General features: G+C 43.4%; 1 protein-coding gene across 21 annotated transcripts in view; it reads right to left on the bottom strand.

Moving 5' to 3' along the window:
• Positions 1–20616, bottom strand: part of GLCE (glucuronic acid epimerase) — a 55651-nt gene that overhangs the window by 11464 nt on the left and 23571 nt on the right. The gene's annotated exons all lie outside the window — the stretch shown is intronic.

Genomic DNA, 20616 nt, shown 5'->3' on the forward strand with positions numbered 1-20616 from the left:
AGCAACCACCGGGAATCAGCAAACAAACTCTCACCGGCCTCGGTGCACAGGAGGAAGAGAAATCCTCAGCAGAATATAACTCCACCTACCCAGCACCATGAGAGAGGCATCTCCAACAAAACAGCCCTACAATCAAAACCTGAAGCCTAGAAATATTTGTAGTTCACAGAGCTGAAATCACAGAGATATCCACATAAAAACAGATGGCTATTTTTTTCTTTCTTTTCTTTAAAGCACAAACTATAAATATTTTCTGAGATGAAAACTCAACATTCAAGGCTGGATCGATTCTTGACGTTACCGCACCTCAAATGCACTTTTAAAACAATAACGTGTATGAGGAGGAGCAAGCGGGTGGGTAATGGAGGACTTCACAGCCAGAGCCGAGGCGGGGACAGTGCCAGCGGCCCTGGGCCAGGAGCCTCCTGCAGAAGCGAAGGAGGGACTGGGAAAGTACGGGACTGTCCCCAGGGACAGGACCTCCACGGACGCGCTCGGGGGCTCACGTGTCCTGGCCCCCCAGGAGAAGGCAGAAACTATGTAAACCCTCTCTGGGGATTTTTTTTTTTTTTTTTTTTTTCTTCAAGATAAACCTCCTGCTGCATGAAGCGTGCTCCAACACCACTGTTAGAGCCCTGGAAAGGAGCAAGGCTGAGCAGCACGGAAATAAATCCAGAAGTTGAAGTGATTTCAGCCCGTTTGCTCAGAAGACCCTACTTCTGCTGAGGAATGAAGTCCTTCAAATGACACGCATTTGAAAAATACGCAGGAATATGCAAGATACACTTCATAAAATCCTTATTAAACACAAGTTTAATTTCGCCTCCCTAGTAAGCCAGAGTCTCAGAAGCGCTGAGTTAAAGTTTTAAACCCTTATGCTTAATTGCAGCCCCATCTGACAGCCCCGGGGGGCTCGTGCAGCCCCAGGCGTGCCAGGGTGGTCCCGCAGCTCTGGACCGGGCCAGCGGTGATTTCCACAGGGTGCTCCAGAAACGGCTGCAGACATTGCCGATGTTCTGCTGATAGGCAGGAGTTAACCATACAGCAATTAAAAGGTGTTTCGCCTCGAGTTCCACCCCCCCGCCCCCTTTTTAAATGGAAATAATCAATTATCTCTCACCAGTTTTATGCTCCCATACTGTAAGCACCATCTGGTCATTTAAAACTGGACTTTAAAAGATAAGTGTCTTATTTTCTGAAAGCCCAGTTTACTACAAGCTTTTAGAGAACATAAATTTATATGTAATTGTATTTTTATGGAAATGCTAGCATAAGAATAAATCCAATTTTCTGCATCAGCAGATCATTTTTAGTGATGATGCTTTCAGGATGACCTCAACAAATACGCTCTGCTCTTTTTACACAAAGGGATAATTCACTTTTAAATAGGGAACGACACTTCTGACACACTTCACCCCTACCTATAAAACTCAAAATTAATTAAGCCATCTGGATTACCAGGGGACGGGGAGAGAGGGAAGGGGAAGCACCATCACCACACTTTTTACACCCCTATCACCCCATGCCTGTTACTCTACGGTTTTAAACAGACTCCATAGCTGCAAAAAGGTCCTGGCTATGCCGTTATACACAGCTTTTATTTTATTTGGGTTCTGCTGCCTTGAACAGTAGGGAATTTGGTGCAAAGCGTTTCCTATGCTCACCCTGCAGCTCCAGGGAAGAGCAGGAGATGCTGCAGGTCGGGTCCAGCCGCATCCGTGGCTTCCTGGCAACTCTGCTGAAATATTTAGTTTTTATGAACTATAAATGAATGGAAGAGGACTCTGAAAGAAAAGTGGAGTGTTTTCAGAGAACCATCACATTAAGTGTCACCAGTCACTGAAAAAAAATCTAGCAATATCAGTGCAGGAGAGAGGCTTATTACATGTTAAATGGATAGATGGATTTTTATTCAACTGCAGAAAAAAAAAGAATTCAGAATTTCAACAGCAGAAAGAGGTAATTTAAACCCACAAAGGGACTGTGTTAAATTGGTTTGCTCCCTTGCTGCTCTTCTGAAAAGGATTTCATCATACCATTCTTAAAAGATTTAAGGAGTACAACACGGGAAAGTAGTTTTCAGGTACGAAGGAATATATCCCCGAGACCCACGTTTGTTTTCTCCTCGTTTTGCAGGATGCCATACCTAGCCTCTCTGAGGCCGTGCACCGAAACATCTCCCACCTACATCTGAAGGCGCAGGCTGTTTATCATAAAAGCCGATCCCTATCCCTCAAATAATGCTGGAGCTACAGGTTTTAAAGGGCAAATACTTCTCAGAAGTCTGGCTAAAATTCCTTTAACTCCTGTGCTGAATTACTACTGCGAGCTACAGAAACGGCTGCAGCAGAGCGATGCGCTGCTGTTATGTACAGCTGGGACCGACGTCCGCACTAGCCTACGGCAACAACCCAAATAATCTATAAATTAATACTTGTTGAGTCTTACACTGTACATGCTTACGTAGTTGCCCTACAAATCATTATATACATTCTAATTAAAATGCAGCAAAATAGCATTTCTTACAGAGTGAACGACTAGTCTCAAATGGATCCCAAAACAGGGGTGCAATTAGAGAAACTCATTTTGCCAATTCAAAGTGAGGTGTCAAGGCTTCTGAAACACTGTTTTTAATATAAAGAACAACTGGGTTAAATAAAAATAAAATCTTGCTACCACTGCTTTATTAATGATGCCTGGAAAAAGGACAAATCTTGGTATTCCATGCTGTGAATTAGGAATCCACAGTCCCAGCTGTGTATCTGACAATGACAGATTCAGTTCTGGTACTCAGTTCTTACATAAAACCAGGTTATTCACATTCTAAAAATATGTGAGAGTCTCTCTCTTCTTAGGAAGTCCCTTATAAGACAGGTTTTTTGATCTGTGAAACTGTGTTGAACATATTAAAAGTCAGAATTTCTCTGAAGTCCAGACTATTGCCAAGTTTCTGTGTACTCGAGGGGAAAATTATATGTGTATATATATATATATATATATATATATATATATATGTGTGTGTGTGTGTGTGTGTGTGTACACACACACACACACACACACACACACACACACACACTCTCTTTTTCAGTGAGCAAAGACTTGACCATTTCCTTTTGATCAACGCCAGCATCAGCCCAAGCAGTAATTCTCCGGTTCATCACTTCACTCCCTTCCAGGTGTGGGAATTAATTGCAGAACTACCACGATATTTAGCATTTCTTTGGTTTTCCTAGAACCATTAAAATACAACTATTTCAATAAAGCATTCTAGCTTCTTGAAGATACCTCAGTGGGAATTACACAGGAGTGTTAATCTGAAAATGTTAAATTCCAGCAGATGCTGTATCACATCCTCCTCTGTTAGAGATCAATTTTCCATCGCAGCAAATGAGGAGATGGATGCAACACTTCCAGGCACAGACCTGTCCACTGAATCCTTCTGACTTGTCCATAGCGCTATTTATACTCACGCTACCCGAGTCTACCAAAGAACTTAAGCCGAACCTAATTTTAACTGAACGTCAGAGCCTTTTCTTGAACTCATCTCACCACTGACATTTCATTAACTTCTGTCCTTCAGTGTTATTTTTTAAAAAGTTTATATTGCCACCATTAAATTATCCTTTGGCATTATGAAATACTGCATTTTATATCGTGTAACAACGATTGTATTTACTGTCAAAAACCAGTAAGAGGACTCTTTCTTTTTGAAAATCCTGAGACGACAGAGCAAAATTTAAAGCACAGGAACGAAGATGCCTCTCCTCCACCGTCCCGGTGCTCTACATAAAACACCAAACATCCAGGAACCAGGACAGCCCTTGTATTAGTCTGAACAACTCTGGAAGGAAAAAGGAAAAGCAAAAAGAATAAAATCTAGAAATAGGAGAATAGTAACTTCTTTAGTAAACCCTTCGAAAAGGTGAAGCAAAGAAGCCGTGGTTCCTCGGAAAAGCAAGATCCCTGCTGCTTCTGGGTAACTTGTGGGGTTTTTATTGAAGGGCTTTTTCCTGAAAGATCAGCCATTCCCGATTTAAGCTGTTTTAACAGATCTCTGCTAGCATGTTGTCCTCCCAGCCCCCAAAACTAGTGCTGCTGTTGGATCCCCATCATTTGTAGCTTACTTTAGTGTGAGCAGGAATAGGTTTGATCCCCCGCACTCCTTCACAAGTGCAGCAGAGATGGATGCATTTAAGACAAATTCATTTTCATCTTGCATTTTCAAAACAGAGATAAGATAATTAACTTACAATTCCTGTTATGTAGTTTGCCTTTTCATGGCCCTTACCCAATAGCAAAATGCAATTTCTTTTCCTGCTGAAAGCTCATAAAACCAGCAACAGAAACACTGGACATGCTTTGTGGGAGAGCAGGGTGTGACGGGCAGGTGGAGAAGAGGACGGGCACCAAGTCCCAGGCAGAAATGCTCGGCACAGGAACCATCCCCAGTGCTTCACTTGTCATTGCTCAGCTTCAAAGGAGGCTTCTCTCCTGGATATAACCATCGATTTAGGCCATTTGTAAACCCAGCAGGCAATACCGCAGTCGTTTTGCACACGGTTGTGTTTGTAAGCGATACTCTCCAGCGCAGCAAGACCTTGGGGTATTTTCTAGGTGGGAAGATGCAGCTCCCCAGGCTGGGAAGCACCGTCTGTGCCTCCCAGGAGGGGGGAAAGGGAGGATGCACTCTAAAAAGTACTTCTGCTTTCCTAGTCTTAATCAATGCGATGTGGTGAATTTGTTTTAAACCACATGGTCTGGAAGCAAGTAACCGGCAGCAATCCTCAGACTTACCATCCCCATCTTGTTTCAGAAAGTGAGATTTAGTTTTTGCAGAGGAGCGAGATTTCAGTAGTGCTGCTGCTGCCCATCCGCCCACGAGAGCATTTGATCTCCAGCGCTTGCACCAAGGGTCTGGGCTTCCACAACCTGAATGTATTTCAAGTGGAACGGGAAGACTGCTGCCAGGAGGACCCTGAAGCAGCAGAACGATCCTCCCCAGAGCCCTTCCAAAAAACCACATCTTCAGGTGTTTTTCAAGTCTCACTGGCACTCAGAGTTAAAAAAAGAAAGACTATTAAAACAGCGTCACGTGCTGACACTGGACATGACACTTTGCATAAGGGCTGATGCATTTTACCCAGGCTAGAGGCAAGAATTAGTCAAAGCTTTCTCACAGCTCCCCACGGTCCTGTCTGTGCAGGTTACTGGTGACACTGCGGTGACAGCGGACAGCAGGATGAATGCGGACAGGAATAAGGAATAAAAGCCCACCTGCTTGTATTCATTTTTAACCATTATGCCCATTTCACCTGGGTGACACAGATACAAACTGCGCTTTCAGATCAGCATGCGATACGGGCTGCCGGTGGCTACTTCAGTGCCGTCATTTTTTTTGCTCACGTTGCGTGGATCAGCTTTTAATAAACCAGATCAATGATTCTCCAACCAAGAGAGATGACTTGCATTTAACTCGAATTAAAAGACCCAGAGGATGCATCACGTGCAGCAAGAGCCCGACTTCCACGGTTCTGCGACCACCCTACTCACACGAGCAAAGAGCACGAAGTGTTTTGAGCTGGTTAAAAATACTAGACGTCTTCCTGAACAAATAACTAAGGACTCAAGAAACCACATCACAAAGTACATTCCCCAAGAACACTGTTGGCAGCAAGTTAAAGCATTCGCATTTAAATTCTCTGCATTTAAACAATAATCAAAAGTAAATTGCCCGCTGAGTCTCGGAGGTCTCCAAATAGCCTAACACACCAGCTCCGTGTTTGCTCGGTAGGAAGAAAGACAGTATTTTTACTTAAGACCAGGGATTTCTGCTGAATAGTGATAAGCTACCTATTTACTTTGAAGCCTCTATGCCAGACTAAGCTATTTAGTACAGAGGAAAAAAAAAAAACCCTGAACAGTGACTGCCAATCTGAGATACGTTAAATTCAATATTTAAAGAAAAGATACGCTGCACAATTTAACAAAATAAAGCAACAAGACTAGAACTTCAATATATACCCAGACCTAAAAGTTATACTCAGTTACACACAAACCTCAGACAGAATTTTTCCCCATTTCCTGTTTATTACACACAGCAAAATACTCTTTAGGCTAGTCATTACAATGTTCTATAATAGAAAAAACAAAGAACTCGGGAATTGTTTTCAGTAACAGTGGAAAATTCTTTTCGATAATTGTAATGACATCAAAATTTCAGATCCTTTGCCAAAGCTTACTTATGTCTTAAAATGTGATATTTATGAATCATCTAACTTCCTGACAGCTCTGCATTTCCCAAACATGTTTTACCTGCGTCCTCAATCTGCTTGTGTTGGCTCCTTGGACTTACTTCCTATCATCTGCTTCATTATGCAGTTGCTTCCCCACTACGCATACAAACTAGGACTGTTCTGCAAAACACTGGACCTGGAGGTGTTATGCATTGAGGAAAGCCATTAAAAATATTCTCGCGATACGTACAATTTATCAGAATGCTAACCTGGGCAAGCTGGTTGCAACAGACAAGCCTAGCTTCTAATATTTTATTTATACTTGATTTGCACAGAGCCTGTACTCAGTTAGTGTTTTAATACATAGCGCGTTGTCAAGATTGCTTTTTTTTTTTCCTTAAGTGCTAGGAAATTACAAGACTGTACAAACAGAAACGCATGTATCTACCATAACTGAACCTAGACTACCAGCCTCCGCACTGGCTCTTTAGCACAGATTTACTATCTAATCCTCACTGCTTCATCTGTGGATCATCAGACAGAGAGGATCCGAAATGTGAAGTGAAAAAGCCGTATCCAGCAGCTTATCCCACAGTTTTCCAGTTCAATTAGAGTCTAATACAGTTTTATTTGTATCAACACATCTATTATTAAGCATCAGCAAAGTTTGTGGCTATATAATAGTTAATTCAAAACGTCAAAGTATTTTTCTATGGATGCCAATGTTATAATGTCTTATTAGAAACTGAGATTTGCATTTAATTTCAGCATCGGGCGCATTCAGTGCTGGTATCCATGCAAGGTTTTCAAACAGGTTTAGCTGCTGCTTTGAGACGCGTAGGGAGTGACTGCACCCAACCCTGGCCCCGCTCCCCTGCGGGACAACCGTCTTCTCCTGCCCTCCGGACAGACGTATGTTTCTCTGCACCCAAGACAGTTAACACGAATTTGAGCGAACTAAAATCCTGCTCTTGTGTGGGGAAATAGTGTCACACAGCCCTCTGACTGTTATGCAATCAGGAATGTTTTATGATCTAAAACTGGAAAAAAAAAAAATATTGTAAAATTGGAAAAAACTCGCATGCTTCGTTGCAATGAAGTAGACAAGTTGCTTCAAGACCCGACAAGGCCCTGGATAACCTAGTTGAAGCCCTGCTTTCAACAGGAGGTGGGGCTAGATGATCTCCAGACGTCCCCTGCAGCCTTGACTTTCCTATGAATCCACAGTGAGACGCACAACTCTAAGGCGGCGCGTTGATATAGTCAAGAGAAAACACACGATCTGTTTACGTTGGTCCTACAAAGCAAGCACGGGTCTTCTTTCTCGACTCCTGCGTACGCTGCACACTTTGAAAAGCATTCATCAGCCTGCATTAATTTTAAAAGATCTAGTATAGCTCAAAGAATAACTGTATTCTAAAATAGATAGACAAAAATATGCCTTCTAAGGTGCTAGGAGGGTGTTCCCTTGGCCTGCACTGCAAACGATGGGTTTATCCGTATTTCTTTGCACAGCTGCTCAGCCCATATGGCATTCGGACCAGCTGGCCAGTCCCAGCCACTGCAAAGGCTCTCAGGCACCAAAGAGATACCAAGGTGCCTTTGTTTTTCTCGTAAACCTAGTGCAGAATACCACTACAAAACTTTGAAGATGAAGTTACTTGTATATCATACTTTTATGCCATAATCAGGAAAACCAGTTAGTAGGGACTGCTGCTGTAATTATGAGCCCATTTATTGTACAGTCTAATAAATCTACTTGCTTTCCAGATGGATTAAGCTATTAAACCCCTCACTAATGGCACAAACAATAACTCCAAAATCTAGCTGCTGCTTACAGAGGCATTACACTGCCTCTTTCCAAGCTATCAAGTATTATATTGTTACTACACAGGTTAATGAAGCAAAAGATGAAACCATTTCATCTGTCTCCCTTACATTTAGGCTCAGAAAGCAATGCCTGAGCAAGTCTCAAGACAGCAGCATTAAGGGCTGTAACAAGACTCTCAGGAGGAGCCTCGCAATGTTATTTCATGGTGCTGGGCTCTGTCTTCAGGCAGGAACGGAGAACGCACCGCATCGCTGGTTTTACAGCACCCCAGTCCCTTTCCGCAGCCGTACTCTGGACAGCACTAGCTATGGCCGTGACCGGCCTCTCCTGGATGCCGCTGCTACCAGGTTCAGCTCAAATTGCTTTTCAATTAGCTTTACCTTTCTGACAGCGTATCCGACTGCCGAGGAAACGCCAGCTGGGAGGGGAAGCAGGGCAGCATAGGCAGCCATCGGCTCAGGCTTCTGCGGGGATCGGGTCAGGGGCCGAGGAGCTCCCACCGAACAACCCCAGCGACCCGGGTGAGGTTTAGCAGCTTTAAGCAGTAACTGAACTGTTGGTTCTGCTTTACAGCGATCCTGGGACCTATGGGGAAAAATAACTGCAACTGCCAACTCTGTTGAACTTACAGGAGCTAGCACAGGTATGTGCTCTGCTTGCACGGCCGGGCACAGGCGTGAGAGCTGCTAGTTTGTCTGCTCGGCAACATGTTATTGCCTTCCTAGAACAATGTAAAATGTGTCACTTCAACTATTTGTCTTCATAAAATAAAAACACAACAACAAAGCAAACAGGGGAAGCCCCTTCCTTACACCTTTTTCTTTACAGTGCTGTTTGGTGAGATGCGATGAGTGGACTGTCAGAAAAGGTCTCACTGTGGGTTAATCATTCAGAGCAAGCAAAAACCATCTAAATAAGGCGACCGCAGGCAGCATTTGCTACTTTGTGGACACAGACATATCATCTACTCCATCCCACCGCGCAGCCTGGCTGGCAAGAACAAGCAATTGGATTGTTTTGTTCCTCTGGATCATTAGTAACTCCCTCATAACGAGGCATCTGATCACAGCCCTGAAGAAGAAAAAGCAGACTTCACATCAAGAAAGTAAGAGCAAGCACACGTCCTTCCTCACTCCTCACTCTCCCCGAGTTCCTGGCTCCCCACCCCGCAGTAGCTGGTGTGTCCCCGGCAGCTGGGCACCCAGGGGTGATGCTTCAGCCCCCCAGTCCAAAAAGGGCAAAATTTTAAATGAATATAAATCCCCATCCCTGCTCTGCCCTGGCAGCGGTTCTCTCGCCCACGTGTGTTAGGGAAGCGCGGGTACCTGCTCTTGCTGAACAGCACTATGGTTTTCACTGCAACTCGCTGCCTTTCCCAAAATATAAGCATTTGAGCTCAGAAGTGATTTTTGTCCAAAAGTTACTTTAACTGCTTATTGGAATGAGTGTGATACAGAACATTTAACAGCTACAATTACAGCTGTGATCCTCACAACACACCATATCCCCAAACACCCACGTACCAGCTCTGTTGCGGAGAATAATTGTGCAAATGTGCTAACATGTAAAGAACACACGTGTTTTTGGCAGCACTATCTCTAATGGACCCATATGCCGATTTATATCCTAAGACAACTTCGCTGACAGAAAGCCCGCAGTACCTGCCAGCTGGTTAAACCATTATAACCTTTATCTTAAAGGTGGGAAGGTATTTTACGTTTAAGCCACAGTCAAGGAATAGTCAAATTATAAGGAAAAGAAAGCTAACACATTTAAACAGTAACATAGCACACGCTTCCTAAGTAGATGGATAACGTTCAGCCCGGCGCTGAACTGAAGGCGCAGGCGTCCCAGCACACGTGCCATGGGGGACAGAGGGGACAGGAGAGGGGACAGGAGCGCCCGGGTGAAGTCTCTGCCACCCCAGCCACACAGCTCTCTGGAAACTCATTACTCGGATCTGAGCTTTCTGCTGGAGGCCAGCATGTAAAGCCAAATTCCTTTAATGCAAGGACTGATTCAGTACAGCGGCAGTAATTTAAATTTTGATCATGCCACTGGAGAGAAGATAAGCCACGTAACTCATGGTCTATTTAGCCCTAAAAAGTCAGAACATATCTACTTTGGAAATCCCCTTCTGCAGCTCAACGTTATGCACGTACATCTTTAAGGTTGGTAAGACAAAAAAAGCAGAGTTTTCCCCTCCTGCTTCCCTCTTCATGGCATGGTGAACAGCTATCAAACCTACCCACCTAGAGGAAGGTTTAGAGAAAAAAAAAAACCCCAACCAACCAACCTGCTTTTCAAGCCACAGATCCAGGATTTCCAACCTAATTCTAGGCTGGATTTATGAATAATACAAAAAAACCCCCAGCGTTTAAGGTGCACAGACCACAACAATGCAGGACAAAGCACCTAGCCATGCACCATGAGGTTTATGTATCTTAGCATGTCTATAGCTTACAGCAACAGAACTTAAATAGCAGCATCGACTCTGTGCTTAACAAAGCAGCTTTAACAAAACAAAAAAGCCATGTCTTCGTTTACCCAGCCCAATGTTACTGCCCGCTGCAGGACAAGTTTTGCACGTCACACACGGCTACCCCGATCCAGTTGCGGGAAGTCATCTGGGTCTCTTTCTTACTGCTCACCTGTCTCTGCTGAAAACATACACTGGATGAACTAAAATGCAAAGCCTGACGCTGGGTCTCCCTCCTTTTTGAAAAGAGAGGGCAACATCAGAAAACCCCCTCTCCGCCAGACCCGAGGAGCTGCCTGGCTGCTGGCGCAGGGCATCGCTCCTGCCGGTTTCACAAGCGGATGTGTTTTCCCTGGAAATTAATGGAAAGTGAACACATAACCTAGGATCAAAAGGAGATTTTTTCACTATCACTTTACATTTTACTGGCTTATCAGAAATGCTTGAAAGTTGTCTCATGCAGTTATGTACACATTAGCAACTACAGCCTGCAACTAAATTCCTTCACCAAGTGACACGACACTGTCACCCAGGCATGACAGCGAGCCAGCTCGCAGTTGAGCTCTCCGTCTCCTTTCCTTTCCTAATGAATTGGGAAATAACGGCTGTAAGTATCGAGCAGCCAAAGTAGCACGAGCTTCCTTCATTCTGGAAAAAATGTGTTTATCTGTTTTGCTCTCAGCATATGCTCTGGGAGACCTTTTACATGAACAGAAAAGGAAAATCTTTTACCCCGGTGCCAACAGGCAGCATAGCGCAGTGACCCTGACCGGGTTAGACCTGTTGACTCTTCTTGCTGCCCAGAAAGCCCCAAGTTTGCTTTGTGCTTTTCATTTCTTCCCTACCAGGTTCCCTCTAGGAGTTTCCACTAAAAAATCCCCATTATTTAGAACATCATCTTTTTCTTCCTGCTATTAAGCAGCCTGATATGCAACGTGCACTTTAGTGGGAAAGGCGGAGCGGTGTTCTCTTTCCCGACAGGGTTTCGCAGACAGTAACAGAGCGGACAGAGATGCAGGCGCTTCTGCTGCCAACTCATTACAACGCCGACAAGAATTCAATACAAAGCATGCTCCAAATTAAAACTCGGACAGCTGGCAAGTATTTGGCGTGCCTGCTCGCGTGCGGCCTTCAAATAAAAATAGAAGAACCCTTCTAGTCTGAACACTGCCACCATTTAAAAGGCGCGGGCACGAGGCTTTGGAGAGCACGCACACCTCGCCCTAAAAATTACACGCAGTTCCTATCTAGCAGATGAACTTTGAAGACACGGTCCAACATCTTCACGAGAGCATGTTTTTGTTTGGCAGTCGCTAGCGAGCTTCAGGTAATTTCTGCAGTTAATCATGCCTTGCCTTCCAGTAAGCGATGGACAGACGACAGCGCTGCAGGAGCCAGCGTCACAGCGGTACACGCATTAGCGGCTCCCTCCTGCACTGCTTCTAAGTGCTCCCCCGAAAGCTCAAACCTCCGGGAAGCCCCAAACCCCACAGTTTTGGTTCACTGATGTTTACAGTTTATTATTGGCATAAATTATTCACAACTGTACTCACAACAAGCAGAGGTTAAGGAAGTAACACTGCTTATAGCAGAGAAATAAATAAAATCTGTTTTAAGTTAGAGCGAAAAATGCCTCATTTTTCGAGCTTAGCAAACCCTGGCGCTCTGTACAGATGGTTCTCCGGGAAGGGGTTACTGATGGTAGTTACTCAATTGCAGAATTAAAGCTTTTGGCGAAGTTTTGCTGCTTCAACTAAATATTTCTAAAGAGAATGACCTGGGCAACAATAAGCAATGTCACTTCACAACTTTATTAAAGGGATTTTGCCAGGAAGTTTTGAAGCTTTGATTATAATTGCTTTCACGGGTGTTTTCTCATAGTGTTCACTTTGAAAAAACCCACTGAAAATACTTTTCCTCAAAGTACATCCTGTAATATATTAGTAGTGGCTGAACCTCAATATTGGTAAACACAAGCTCAGCAGCAACATAAAGCATAAAGTTTTCCATACATGCTGGCTTGAACAACAAATAGAGAGGGCAGAGACCTCGGGAATGGCCACCTCTGGGTTTTACAGCCCGGTTTAGACACAGCCCGGCTTAGACACAGCCCGGCTGCATAAACCAACGCGGACGGGCACCAGGAACGTCTGATGCTGAAATAAAGCAGTGCCTGTGCACGGCCCCACTTCTAAACGATCGCTTTCTAAGGATCTGTACATGAAAATATACGCACCAGGTTAACGGTGTCCGAGCTGTAGATAACGGGGAGGGGGGTCGAGGCAGAAGAGCAAACACCCAGCAGCGGGGTCTCCGATCCACGAAACGTCTATTTCTGGGGAGAGGTGCTGAGTTTCCTTCTCCTAATCCTTCAAATCAAGCTCTGTCTGGCACTTCATTCTCCAAATAACAGTCTGTCCCAGCAGAGTTTGTGTTTAGACTCTGGCATTAACCCTGGCAAACGTGTTTGGAAACCTTCTGTTTCTAGATTTTTTCGTATTCAGCACGCCAGAGATTACTCGGAGGCAGCAGCGCTGGGTACTGGGGAGACCAAGATAACGTACAAATCCTGTTTTTATTGAAGCTCACCACAAAGGCTGAGCTAGCTTTTACATAAGGCACAACAGTAACTTCAATTCTGTTTTTTAGAATACAGCCCATGAATGCCTATAGGCATGTAATAAGGCATAAGATAGAGATATCCTTTTATTTCACCTTTTTTCATCCTACTTTTCAGCTCCTTAGAAGAGTTGATGAAAAAGGAGGGCAGAATAAAATTTGAAGCGATCTAAAAACATGCTGAAAGCTACTTGATAGCAATCTGCTTTGGCCGTGAATTATTCTATATAGCTATGACAGTGAATTATTTATTTTGAAGTACAGGAGGTGATTACCATTAAACATCCAATAGACAAAAAAAAAATTTCCCAGTGAAAAGAAAGGTCAGAATGACTGCGGAGAAGAGATGAAAGGTTTTCAGAGAAGACTTCTCTCTCCAGGAAGAGATGCAGGTCAGTAAAGTAAAAAGAACTGTTGCATGGGGAGAGATGGAATATTTTTGTCCGTGGCTCCTGTGTTTTGCTCATTTCTGAGATTCCTTCTTCGCTTCCAACAAAACTGGGATGCATACCTACAATTATTATAGACTCGTATGTCCAACACAGAACCTAATGCAGGCTTGGCAGGATTTGGAGCTTTAAAATTCTAGCAAACAAAATATAATTTGAAGTAGATCAGTCAAGACAGCTTTTCTTTGTAAGAAACAGAATTGCAAAATCTTCAGACTCCTTATTCAGGGGGACCAGAGCCACAATGCAGGATCGGAGATCGAACGCAGGGACCTGGCTGGGGGATACCATGTGCCTATCTATTCTCCAGCTCTATTCGGGAAGGCCACGTCTAAGTTTAAATAGTTTTGCCCGTTGGAGCAAACAACAGACTTCACTCTTGAAGACAGCAGGAAATACCAGACCTTCAAACTCTACCATAGTGCCAAATTCTTCATTTTTGTGACTTTTTTACGCCTATGCCTGCTTGAAAAATAAATTCACATTTTGCAAGCATTCTACCCCAATATTTTAAGCACCGGGATCTCAGTTCTTCTAATATTTGTAGACAGGTGTATTTCATCCATGATCTAAACCTACACTTTTTAAACCAAACACAAACAAGCCTAAGAAACAACTCCACCCCGCCAGGAACAAGTCCCAGTGGTGTGTGTTATTTGACCGAGAGCAGCAACACCGAGTTGCATCAAACGAGATGAACACGCAGCATTTGCACAGGCAAGGCAAGGACGGACGCCGCGCACAAGCGGCTGCTCCAGCCGGTGGCTGCAGAAGGGCCCAGGGAAGCGACAGCTCCTGGAGATCACCAGCTAAAGCATCAAGTGGAAGGGCACAGAGCACGGTCTGTGGGACTTCCCTGTTTCTGTTCAATATTTTCTATTAACAGTGATCGTTGTCTCTATCATCCAGTAAATGTGCAAAGCTAGGGCAGCATTGCAAGGACGGTGGAAAACAGGATGCTTCATAAACTAAGAAAATGGTCTGGAAAAGAAAAATTCAACAAATGCAAGTTATTCAGACAGGACTAACCAACTGCACAATGAGAAGACAGGAGTTATCCCACTAAACAGGATGGCTTTAGGGTTTTTTTGTTTTGGTTTTGCTTTTTAAAGTACCTAGAGGTTATACTGCATTGCAAATGAAACTCCAGCAGGCTGTCATCAAAATAAAAATCACAACGGGACGGGTATACACGTGGAAATGGTTGACAAGTTGCAAGACATGAAGTAACCCTTCTGCTTTGCTCAGCGTTTTTGCAGATGCAGCCAGAACACTGACCCGTTTCGGGTCCCGCTCCAGGAGGACACAGACGATTGAGAGAGCAGCAGCAGGGACAGATCCACAGCACCATTTTGTGAAGGCACGGTCCCCACCGCCCTCTTCAAGGCCAGGTCTCATCCATTCCACATCTCTACACACACACACACACTCTGCTCCAGTGCTTTGATATCGAAACCAGTGGTTACAATCAAAGTTGGTTTTTTGGTTAGGTTTTTTTAATGGAATATCTATGTCATTTCCTGGAGCAGCTGAGTTTCAGTTTAATTTCATCCCAGTCTAATGGGACTTCAGCAAGTTTAAGTGGTTTGTCCTTAGGAGAGGTAGCCTTACAGAAGTGTATCCACGCATCCCCTACAGAAACTCCTTTTTCATGTCATTCACTAGTAAAGTGGTAATAATTGTATTGAAATAAGAAAAAAAAATATTTCACTGTGCTTTACCACATTTAGAAGCAGTTAATGGAGGATAGATGTTACAATAATGGCCCTATTCAGTTTGTCTAACAGCTTGAAGTGGAAGCTTGTAAAGTATCTTTTTGTACTGTGGCAAAAAAAGTCTGCGTACATTCTGGTGGCTACATCCTTCCAGTTTGTGTTTTAGAATTAGGTTAACTCGCACCAATAAAAAAAGTCCTAACGGTCTATTAAACTCTCAAACGCTCTTCTGAAGCAAGTTTGCCTTCTCTAGCTCAACCTCCAGACACAGTAATTCAATTCTGAAAAAGGAAAGAGCTTTAGCCTTTCAAAAAAAAAAAAAGTTTTGGCTTCATCTGGATACCCTGGAATATAAGAGATGGAAGTGAGCAAGCAGCTCCCAAAGCATCAAATATTTTCTACTGGTCTGTCTGGACATCAAGCCTCTTCTGACTTGCCCTGCTAGGGCATATATGCCACGTACCTATTTCTCACTTCTGTGGGAGCACGATACAGAGCCTGATTTTGCTGCCTCCTGCCACCTTCTCGCAATTAGGAGAGGGACCACTCCGTTTCTGCTGGGATGAGGCGGGTTTGGATTTTGCTCTCCCCAGTGGCTGCCCTCAGGGGGTCCTGGAGACCCCTGCAAGGAGGGGACTGATGGTTTCTCCTCCGTGCAGGGCGCAACGCCACCCGGCAGCGCACCGACAGCCCTCCTGCAGGGGTTCCCAGGGCAGGCAGCCACGCACCCTCCCACGCACCGGACCTCGATCCCTCGGAGGGAGCCGGAGGGACAGCTGCACTGAATTGCTTCTCACAGGCTAGAAAAATAGATGAAATCACTCCAAACTCCTTAGATTCACAATAGATTCAGAAGAGGAGGCTTGCGTAATTTCCATTTGGATAGAAAAGGCTTTTGATAACGTTCCCGTGCAGGAGGCAGCTCTTTGCCTGCATACAAAGTCCTTGGCTTGCTATAAAAGATGAGTATCGTCTCAATGAAGTTCGCACAGTCCCTCCCATCACACCTTGCCCTCTATGCACTAACTGTAGTAAGTGCTGGATCAGTTAAGTCATAGCAATAAAACTAGTTCTTAAAGCCCAGAAATCATAAACTTACACAAATATCCCGACTCTACACAACAGTTCTTCCTTATGAAACTCTGTTCTCCATTAGCCTCTGTAACTAAGACTCCTCCCCGCTTCCACCTCAATAATTACAGGACTGAAGATGTCTTGACTGCAGTTTCTTATGTTCAGGAAACAAAAGAATTTACGAAGAGACCATGCTCAGCTCCAAATGCGGATTTACAGTCAATGTTAATCCAGAGGGAGTCTCTAATCATGTTCTTTGGCTCCACTTCTCAAGATAGATTTTAGCTGTTCTTCCTGTTGCAATACACGGAATTATAATCTTATAACAGGATACTCGCTATTCTTTAAGAAGTGGCACTCAAATTTCTTCAACCTCTAAATACTGAGCAACCCACAGAATAGAAAGCTGCAACCCGAACTTACTGCTCTTGACAACATAATCTTACTGCTTTTCTTCTTGGGATCAGTCTCATGCAAAAAACCCTAGTGTCAACCGCAGTGTCTAGCAATATCATTAAACAAAAGACACGAACAACAGATACTTCATGTGTTTCAAGGGAAATAACTGGCGGTGCAATAACCTCGATCCTAACAAGCACAGACTGATTTCGGTCTGCGGCTACACGATGGTTTCTGTTTCCTCTACGGGCTCTTAGTTTGATTGGATTAACTGCAGGCCCCCCAGCAATACTCCCAATTGGATTTCCACATTAAAAAAATGTGGGATGGGGCTTTTGAGGCTGCTGTTTGGCTGGGATTGCGGGGTTTAATACCCTCAGTGCTAGGAGGACAGACTAAACATCATGCAGCCATCGAGTAAAGACTCTCGTGCTCAAGGATGCTGTGGTGCCCCTACAGCGACGACGGCGTTCAGCTAAGCATCTTTGCTTCCTGACTTTTCTCTGCACCACCTCCCCAAGCCCCAATTTTTTTCTTCTACTCTCTTCTTGCATCTTATTTTACACAAATTAACCTACAGGAGTTTTGCTACAGGCTTCAGGAAGAACACAATTTCACTTCTGGATTGCAAATTTTTTACCACGTGCCTGTACGACAGTCGCTGCCTGAAGCCTGCAAGCAATTCCCCGGTCCCAGCGGGGAATCGAGGTGTCGGCGGCTGTAGCCACATAACCGGTATTCCTGCTGAAACCCAGGCAGGCACCGGCCCAGAGCTGCTGCAGACAAAGTCCTCCTAGCTCCCTGTCAGCAAGGCAGAAGGGTTAAATTAGACCTTGATACTTACACCAAATACTTTGAGTAGCCCCGTTTAAATCAGCAGAGACGCATTCAATATCCTTGGAAGACGGGGGCATTTTCACAGAAGCTGCACAATGTAAATCCTCAGAATCCCAAGATTTACCTACTACTACTTAGAGAATTCCAGTTATGAAAAAACAGCTATTAACATGAAACAAGCAGGATAAAGGCAGTTCTCTTATTCAATTGTTCTCCTGCAAAAAGAGGCTACAATTCCCTCCGTCTCCCCCGGCAGTTCAGGTAAAAGGGAATGATTTGTGATAGATGTGTGGTCTTTGATCACTACTCTGAGACTGAATCTAATGGACCATAAACTACCAAACTCTCCCATGTCAATAAATAATGTATGAATATGTATTCATACAAACACACGCATATAATGCATTGGGACAGCAAGTCAGAACTGGCAGGAAAATATTATCCTCTTTTCCAAAACAGGTTAAATCATCACCACTTTATGCATCCATTCCTGTTGCTAAAAGAAACTCAGTTTCGTGGTTTACCTGTTTTTTTTCCAAGGCAAGTTCTGCTCTGCAGAAGTAGGAGTCGATTTTTCTATTTTAAATAAACTGCTGTGAAACATCAACAAGCCCAGGGCCTCCTCTCCCCCGCAAAGGTAGGCAGCACCGCTACCACAAGCTTAATAGCAAGGAAGATTTCAAAGTAAGAAGGAACAAACAGGAAGGATGCAATCAAGTTAGCTATTTTGGGGAGAAGCAAAGCAAACTTCAAGAAGCTTTAAGAACAGCCTAAAATTGAAGTAAGTCCAATATAGTTCAGAATTCCTTCATTACAAAGTATCTCCGAAACGAGCAGCATATGCAAAAATTCTGTTTGCAAGCAAAAAAACCCAAGTCAACCCCAAACCCTTTCACAATCATTCTGAAGATGAACCCAATTCCAGGGATGCTCCTATTCTTAACTCCAGGTCAGCACCCTTGACTTTCCAAGCGTGACTTGTAGCCAGTGAGGTGTCTATGACTAAACTGATGCTTTTTTTTTTTTCCCTCCAAAACCACACATTTTCCAATGGCAAAAAGTGTTGTCTTAAGACACTGGGGCAGAAACTTAAAACCCACTCAGAGCATATTCTCCACAGCAAAGACACAAGTTACAAATACTTGAACTGAACAGGAAACACTGACACAGGAATGTTCCCAGGCAATCCAGTTACCCGACAAGCACTGACCTCTCTCCTCTCCACACCATCTATTCTAAACCCCAAAACACACAACTCATGGACAGAAGAAGCAGGGAAGAAGAGGAGATGAGTCAATCATCAAATATTACCTCCTGATCCGAAATACTTTTATTTAGATTTCCTAGAAGACCTTTTATTGTTAAAGCAAGAGCGAGCACATTTTGCAGCAGCAGTTCCTAAAGTGCTCATCTAAATACAAACTGCACTACTTTTACGTGTTTTTACATCGTTATTATAAATATCTGGTTTTGCTGCACAGATTTCAGAAAAAAATAGTATTTCCAGTTTTAAACTGGCAGTAGGATATTTTAATATCTTGGTTCAACCCTCTGACGATAGTGTTTTATGTTAACTCCTGCTGATTCACAGCAAACAACTAGCACTATTCACCACATCCCAGAACAGCAAAAATTATAGATGCTCAGGTCACTAGAAGATACTCTAGAGTATACTCTAGACATTCTGCAAATAGTTAGAGAGGCTGAATTTTTGGTGTTTTAAGATTTGAATAGATTTGCCTCTTTGGAGGAAGAGCTTTTACCAAAATGAAAATATCTTTACCAGAAATACAAGAAAATATAAACTGTTTAACCTCAGCTAAACAGATTCAGAATGAAGCCTCCAGCACTCAACAAGCTTAAGGAGATCTCCACTTGATGAAAATTCACTCAACAGGTTCCCTTTTAGAGACTTTATGAACGTCCTTATAGTTCAGACACTCAGCTCAGTTCCACAAATAGGAAATTCAGACGAGGGTATTCGGAAACGGCACAAGCCAGCCTCAAAACCTTACTCTCCACTGAACGCGGAGAGGAAAACTTCGATCCTTGAGAAGACCGACCACGGTGAAAGTCAGCGCGCACAGCACCAGCTCATCCTGGTTCCCTGCTCGCCAACTTGCAAGATGATGAACACGAGAAATGCAGAGGTGAAAGAAGGAGGAGAACAACCACGAAGGGAGGAGAGCTTTATCAATCTATCTCTACACAAACATAACGATTGCTTTATGGACAAGTTGTGTCTATCCTACAATGAGGTCGTTAATCTAATGAAAATCTATCAAGAAAAATGTGTTGAGCCTGACAATGATATTATACCTCATCATTAATCTTGACCTTATAACACCGCTACAGGCAAAAGAGCTATTAAGATGAAGACACTTAAATCACTCTACAGATGGAACTCATCACGCCACTGTAAAAATGGTTTATTAGCAATACACTTCAAAGCATTATTGGAAATTTTATAACAAGTTATTTCATATGTATTTAATATTTGTTGTGGCTTTATTGTTGCATCTTAGTTATTTTAAAAAGTTTGTACTATTAATGATAGGTCTGCCACTGACAAATGTAGCACTGCAAGCATAATTTACTCGCAAGTGGGTTCTTTGTGGGGAGTTTTTCTTTTGAGCAACTGGCAATGGCATTGCCAAAAAATTCTGCGAACATGCAAAGATCCAGTTAGCAATTAAACATTAACAATAGTTTCGCTGATTATACTGTTTATGCTGAACACATTCAGCAATATGCATTGCAGCAAGAGACTGCATATACAGACAGGATAAAGTGATTCATAGCATTTCTGTGCGAGCAGCTTTACTGAAAATTTAAACAAAAAGAATTTTCAAAGTAAACATTTTAAGCGGAAACGTAAGCATTTAGTATTCTATGCATATATAAGCATTTTTATTTTACGCATTATAAGCGTTCCTATTCTAAGCATTCTAAGCATTGACTAATAATGCAAATAGAGCGT

This window comes from Ciconia boyciana, chromosome 8, assembly GCF_034638445.1.
Source record: "Ciconia boyciana chromosome 8, ASM3463844v1, whole genome shotgun sequence".
Taxonomy (NCBI): domain Eukaryota; kingdom Metazoa; phylum Chordata; class Aves; order Ciconiiformes; family Ciconiidae; genus Ciconia; species Ciconia boyciana.